Genomic DNA, 7,409 nt, shown 5'->3' with positions numbered 1-7,409 from the left:
ACCTCCTCTCTGCCTCCCTCCCATCTCAGGGTAGATAAGGATCAAAGGCACATCCTGGCCAGGGCAAACACCAAACAAAAGAATTTATTTCATGTCCATGTAATGAATATTTGTGGAACATCTACTAGATATTTGGAGGATTTTGGCAGACCTTCCTGCACCATGCTAGATCCTGGGACAGCTGGCAAGGCAGGGAAAACCTGGATTTTTTCTCTGATCCAGCTCTGTGACCTGGATAAATTAATTTCTCAGTTGCTTCATCTGCAGGTTTGAGATTATAATGGTTTAAATTATTATTTTAAATTGATATATAATAATTGCCCATACTTATGATTTTTTTGAGACAAAGTCTCACTCTGTTGCCCTGGCTAGAGTACAGTGGCATCATCATAGCTCACTGCAACCTTCATCCAACTCCTGAGCTTGAGTGATCCTTCTCCCAAAAGTAACTAGGACTACAGGCATGGGCCACCATGCTCAGCTAATTTTTTTCTATTTTTTGTAGGGATGGGGTCTCACTCTTGCTCAGGCTAGTCTTGAACTCCTGACTTCAAGTGATTCTCCCGTCTCAGCTTCTTAGAGTGCTAGGATTACAGGCGCGAGCCACCGTGCCCAGCCAGAGTGATATTTTGATACATGTACATCATGTGTAATGATCAAATCAGGGTATTAGCATATCCATCACCTCAAACATTTTATTATTTTTTTGTGTTGGGAACATTTAAAATCCTCCTTTCTAGCTATCTGAAAACATACAATAGATTATTCTTAACTATAGTCATTCTACAATGCTATAGAACACTAGAATTTACTGCTCCTGTCTAGCTGTAATTTTTATCCCTTAACCAATCTCGTCTGATCCTCCCTCTCCTCTCCCTTCTGCAGCCTCTGATATTCACTATTCTACTCTCTACTTCTATGAGATCAACTCTCTTAGCTCCCACATAAGAGTGAGATCATGCAGTATTTGTCTTTCTGTGCCTGGCTTATTACACTTAACATAATGTCCTGCAGGTTCATCCATGTTTCTGCAAATGACGAGATTTCATTTCTCTTTTTGTGGCTGACTAGTATTTCATTACGCATATACACCCCATTATATTTACCCATTCATCTGTTGATGACACTTAGATTGACTCCAGATTATGTTTATGCCATGAGTTTTAAAAGAAATACTTTACATAGGACATGCAGCACAAAGCATTACACTTAATAGACGCTCAACAAATGTTGGGTCTTCACCTTTCTTCTCTCTCCCTTCACCTTTCCTCTCTTCCTCCCCTTTCCTCCTCTCCTTTTCTCCCTCTTCCCCAGGTACAGAGATAACAGAGATAACTACAGACAATCCTGGTTCTTGAGAGCCCTGTCCAGTGGGGAAATAGGTTTGTAAGTAGATGAACTCTAACAAAACATTAGAAGTCTAACAGAGAAGCATATGAACAACGTGTCATGGGAAACAAGGGGAGGAAGCAACTGATTTCCTAATAAAATTAAAGCTGTAGAGACTTTGAAAGTACTATAGCTCAGCTTCCTCATTTTACAGGCGAGAAAATTCAAGCCCGGGGAAGTCAGGAGACTTGTTCAAGGTCATGGCACACCTGTGGCAGAGCTGGGCGTAAAACCAGGGACTCCAGGTTCACAGCTTGTTGCTATGTTCATACAGAATATGGGACAGCAATTGAAACAGGAAAAAATAAAGATTTCACATCACACAGGACACAAGGCTAGAATCCGAGTAGATGGGTGTAGAAGCTAGAAGGGAGTTTGAAAGCTGTGGGAATCAGGGCACGGTCTCGTGCTGGCAGACATTGGGAACTTGAGTCCAGTCCGTGCTCTGGCGATCCCCACGTCCTCTCAGAGAGTAGGTTTTCTGCCCCAGAAGCCAAATTTAAGAGTGACGTCTGCAGGGCAGTTTATCCTAATGAAGGGCACAGTGGAGGGAGAGAACCAGGGGGGGGGGGAGGAGGATGTCCTTCACATTGGGAAGCACCAAGAAGAGCATCGAGGACTTTGGCAGTGCCGAGGATCCTGCTGGGTGAAATAAAATTGAACTTGAATGTGGGGAGGGAGCTTCAGTTCCCTGTGATCCAAATTAAGGCTTTGGATTATTCTGCTTCTTAATAAATGTCTGGGAATTATCCATTCCTACGGAATCGTCTTCAGAGACGCTGACCAGGAAGGAGAAGCAGCTCTCCCACTCTCTTCCCCGCTGGGAGAGCCAGGGGCAGGTGGAAGTCCACCGCAAGTCTTTGCATTGGTGCCTGAGGCTTCCAGATTAGCCTCTGAAATCAAGGACCAGTTCATCTGCATCCTGTCTAGCCCCACGATGTTTCAACTGCATTGAGTATTTTGAACTCCAGAGCAAAAGAAGAGGAGCAGCCTAATTATTTGGGCGTTAAAAATGGAAGAAAGGGCCAGCCATAATGACTCACCTTCCTCCTCATCGCCTGCCTCTAGTTCTGCCGTTAAAGCACATTTACAATGGGAGTGTTCTAAGAAAGATGGAGTCCTAGTTTTTGTTTGTTAGGGAAAATGATCAGAGTGGAGTTGATCCTGAAAGCAGCAAGAAAACAAAGACGCATTGCTTGGCATCCTGACTCCACAAGCGGAGGGCGGCTTTTGGAGGGGGTTTCTGCTCCCACCGCCTTCCTCCCCGCCAATCAGGAGCATGGCCTCATCAGCACGGGAGTCTGACTCCCTTTTTCTTAAGACCAGAGTCTAAGGTCAGAGTCTAATCATCAGCATTGACCAAACTACTTATCTTATTTAGGAAGTCAGTGTTTAACTAATAACAGAAACAAAAATATGTCTCTGGCTAGGTTTTGCTGACCTTCACAAGATGGTCTCTTATTCTTGGGATATTTTAAGTCAAAACATACTCATTCTTGGAGTCTTAAATACAGCATTATTATGATTCTTTTTTTTTTTTTTTTCATTTTTGTTAAGGGTAAAAAGAAACTGAAACAATGTCCTTTTGGGAAAATGCCCGATGTTTAAGCCAATATCTACTTTACAATTTCTCATCTCCCAGGGCTACATAATTACAGTGAGAAGTTTAAGAAATCTCCTGTGTATATATGTGTTTTTGGCTGAAGTCTCCCAGCAAAAAGGCCAGGCGGGCAGAGCTGCAGCACTCTCCTTGTCTCTGCATCCCTACATTTAGGACGGGCTCTCCATGGCTTTTTAAATTCCTTCTTCTTCCCAGGCTGCTCCTATATACCCTGGCTGCCTCATAGAGAAACATGGCAGAGTCCTGTGCGTGTGCGATCCCAAGGCTCTTCGGAAATGCACAGGGCAGAGGCTGTGGAAATCTCTGCTGTTCTGCTTCCCTGGGGTGTTATCGATCAGGACAGGTGGGAATGGCACCTTTCCGCCCTTCGCCAGGCTCCCGAGCGGCCGGCAGCCTGTGGTGCCGGTGGAGGTTGCACACGAGCCCGAGGAGTCTGCACATCCAGCTTGTCAGCATCTTGGGGGAAAATCAGAACGGGAGGCAGAGCGAGTGCGAGGCTGGCAGAGAGAGGCGCCAGGATGCGGGGGGACATTCTGCGCCGATGAGGACCTGGGCAAGGCGCTCGGCCCTGCTGAGCACAGTTCTTCAGCTGCGGGATCGGGCGGAAACCCTTGCTCGTATGGCCCACTCAGAACCAAAGCTAGCTGCGTAAAAGTGCTTTGCAGAGGTAAAGACAGCTCGTGTTTTAAAGCTGGCTAATGCTGAATTATGGAGGAGCTTTCTGGAAATTCTTTTTGGTCTGTATAAATGACAGAAATGTAGTGTGATCCCTGGAGCTAACACCTGTCACATCTTGCCTGCTGGCATTGATGCCTCACATCTTCCTACGTTTTCTGCTTCCCCTTCTCGGTTACGGCCTGGTGTCCGGTCCCTGGCCTCTGTTTCCACCCAGCAATTCTCACTTTCCATCTTGGTGGGTTTTGTTGGACTCCCTGAGCCCCAGGGGAGGAGCTCGTACAGTCAGGCAGAAGGTGTCCAAGGGCACCGAGACCAAATCTGCCGCCGGAGATTAGCAAGAGACTGTACCTTCCTGAGACCCGGGCGTGGCCCGAGTGTCCAGGGGAACATCGACAATATTACAGGGAGAAGGAGGAAAGGGCAACAGCAGCACATTTCGTTTGCATCAGGCGTGAGGGGACGATACAGAGAAAATGCTGCCCTTTGATTACACGGAGACAGAAGGAAAATCAATATGAAAATGGCGCTAAAGAGGCACAGGCGTTTCATGTCGTCTTCTTCCTTCAGTTGCTACAGAGGAGGCCGGGGGATCTCAGACACTTGCAGGTGGCACCTCTCACGTGACAGGAAGAGCCCAGCTGACAGAGGCCTGGGCGCCGTCCTTGCTTTGCCACCAGACAAGGTGGGTCACCACTGGGAGACTCAGTTCCCTCATGTGGCAAACAGGGGCTGGACCTAGCTCTTTGGTTGCCAAATCTCCCCTACAGGAAGCAGAGAGCTTCAAACCTCACCTCTCCTCTCCCTCTCGTATCTTGTCACTACTGGTTACTTTGTCTTGGTCCTTGTAATCTCCTCGGTGCTCCCTGCCACCCTACTGGAGTAGGATGCCGTGCCCCACCCCGTGTGTCCCACGGGACCAGTCCTGCGACTATGTAGAGTAGGTCACCAGCTCAGTTGTGTGGCTCAGGGGCTGTGTGTCGTGTGTCTGTGTGTGTTGAGGGAAGCTGAAACGACTTCTTTCCCTAAATATTTCATCAGTGCCTAAGATGTTGCCATTGATCATTCCTTCCTCCTTATTAACTAGTTGCTTGAAATATCAGAAACCTTGAGAGCTATCACAAAGGTCTAATCAGTCATTGACTTTCAAGTTTATAAGACAGCAAGTTTTGAGAAGGGTAGGGAGAGACTGAAGGAAAACAACCCCTTCCATTCTTATTTTAATCCAAAGCTGGTGCTCCTTGGTTACTCACCTGGTGGCCTGGGTGCTGACACGGCGACGTGCTCTCATGCCCTGTTCTAAAGCTAAATTGTACCCATGTGGAAACTAACGACTTCTTACCATTTTAAAATTGGGTACATTCAAAGGCCCCATGCTTGTTGGGGGTAAAATCTGAAACCAGAGGGGCGTAACTTAGCTCACAGCAGCTATTTTTTGGGGTTGGGGATTTGATGAGTTTTAATTTAAATGTGAACTATCAGTAATTGCGTGATAAAAACAAAACAAAAACAAAAAACCTCTGGTCCAATGAAAATAGGAGCCTCTAAAAATCCGAAGAGGTAATAGGACCTATCCTTCCATATCTGTGCAGGTTATGTGAGTAGAACATCATTTTAATTTGCTATGGCTCTTGTCCTCGCTCTTGTATTCTAATCCCCAGCAGCCCGATAAGGAGCGAGGGAACTAATTTTCAAATATTAACAGAGTTATTCAAAGGAACTGCACTTTCTGTTGCTGCAGTTGGCACGTCTTTTCCAGAAAGCTTGCCTGTGGCTGACAGCCTGCTTGGCACTGTCCCACTGGAGTGCTTCGGTGATGGAGAACAGGACTGACAGGACTCACAGGGCCAGATTCCAGACAATTCTATGAGGGCTGCAGTCTGCGAAGCAGGGGAGATTGAGGCTGAGAGGGTGTCAGCTGACGGGTGTAGCCAGTCCAGGACAGGGGGCAGGTAGCCAGAGAGAGTCATTTAGGGGATGTAGATTGAAAGGAGAAAAATTCTGATATGGGAAGAAAAATTCTGATGGGATGTCGCCTCTACATACCCCCACATGGAAGACCCCAATGAGCAGAGCTGGGCCCCAGGCTGCCAGGTGTGAAGAACTTTTCTATGTGTAGCATGGTGCAAACCACTGCTCATTTCTCAGTGTACCCAAGGTGATAGGATTTTAGCTGGGAGGTCATTATCCAGCCAAGGACTAATATCTGGGTCCTTTGGGAACTAGATGTGGCCATAGGACTACACTGTCCCTGGTAGAATGTGAATGGAAGTGATGTGAGCCACTTGCAGACCTGACCTGGAACTTTGCCCGTGTGCTCCTTCACCCCCTCCCCACTCCTGCCTTCTGACGGCTGCAGTGCTGACCTCAGAGTGACCTTGGGAGCCATGTGTTGGAGGTGATAGAGATGGCATCTGCCTGGATCACCAAAGGAAGGCTTGGAACAGAAGGCCCACCATTGGACTGCTCCAGATGATTGAAAAAAGCTTCTATTCTCCTTGAGTCATTGCATTTTGGTCTTCCCATTGCAGCAGTTTAGACCACACTGACTAATGCAGACAACACCTGGGTAAAGTAGGTGGTGTCACCATTCTATAGGTTAGGAACTTGCAGCTCTGAGAATTTAAGAGATTTATTTATTTACCCAATATTAGCATTGGAATGTGGAGTCAGGATTTGGACTGAAGTCAGTCTGGCTTAAACCTTTAGCTCCCAGAAGTTCAGGCCTCCAGAGAAAAGAGATAGAAGTGGATGGTTCGGGTGAGAGGGGATCTCTGATTTAACTACTGTGTCCACTAACTCAAGCCCAAATTCATACCGCCTCTCTCCACAGCTCCAGCTGCTGCACGTCTGAATTTGGTCTCCGTGTAGAAAAGATGTGTGAACTGGAAGGGGCCTTAATAATCCCAGCTCAGTGGTTTTAAAATTTTATTTGGCAACAGAAATGCTTCTTCTGATGACATCTTACTCAGAAGCTCCATGTGTGGAGCAGTTTGAAGCAGAGCTTGTCTCTTTGAAGGGGGGTCTGGAGCTGGGTGGGTGCACCTGCACAGCCCCCAAGCCCCTCAGAGCAGGTCAGAGAACAAGTGGTCTGGTCCAGCCCTTCATTTCAAAGGTAAATAAATGGTAGAGCACTAAGCGTCTGCATCAGGGTCACACAGGTGGTAAGTGGCAGAATGGGAACAGGAAACCAGGCTCCTGACTCTTGAATTTAGAAATCTTTCCATTGCACTGGTGTATTAGGGTTTTCTAGAGAAACAGAACCAATAGGATCTATCTATCTATCTATCTATCTATCTATCTATCTATCTAATGGATATACCATAATGTACCCAAATTATATATATATATATATATATATATATATATATATATATATATATATATATGGGATTGGCTCACATTATTATGATTAGGGAGGCCAAGGAGTTTCAGGATGTGTTGCCGGCAAGCCGGAGGCCCAGAAAACCAGTGGTATAGTTCCAGACTAAATCTGAAGGCCTGAGAACCAGGAGTTCTTATGTCCAAGGGCAGGAGAAGCTAGGTATCCCAACTTAAGCAGGAGACAAATTTGCCCTTCCTCAGCCTCTTTGTTCTATTTGAGCCTTCAGCAGATTGAGTGATGCCCACCCACATTGGTGAGGATGATCTTTGCTCAGTCTACTGATTCAAAGACTAATCTCTTCTGGACACACCCACACTGACACACCCGAAATCATGTTTT

At 46.5% G+C, this 7,409-nt stretch overlaps 1 pseudogene; it reads right to left on the bottom strand.

The window, feature by feature from the left end:
* Window positions 1-3,786: 3,786 nt before the first annotated feature.
* Window positions 3,787-6,912, bottom strand: LOC105876708 (putative uncharacterized protein encoded by LINC01559; annotated as a pseudogene).
* Window positions 6,913-7,409: the final 497 nt, after the last annotated feature.

This window comes from Microcebus murinus, chromosome 10 (genome assembly GCF_040939455.1).
Source record: "Microcebus murinus isolate Inina chromosome 10, M.murinus_Inina_mat1.0, whole genome shotgun sequence".
Taxonomy (NCBI): domain Eukaryota; kingdom Metazoa; phylum Chordata; class Mammalia; order Primates; family Cheirogaleidae; genus Microcebus; species Microcebus murinus.
Note: the sequence above shows the minus strand (reverse complement) of the source record. Positions and strands in the feature narration are given on the sequence as shown.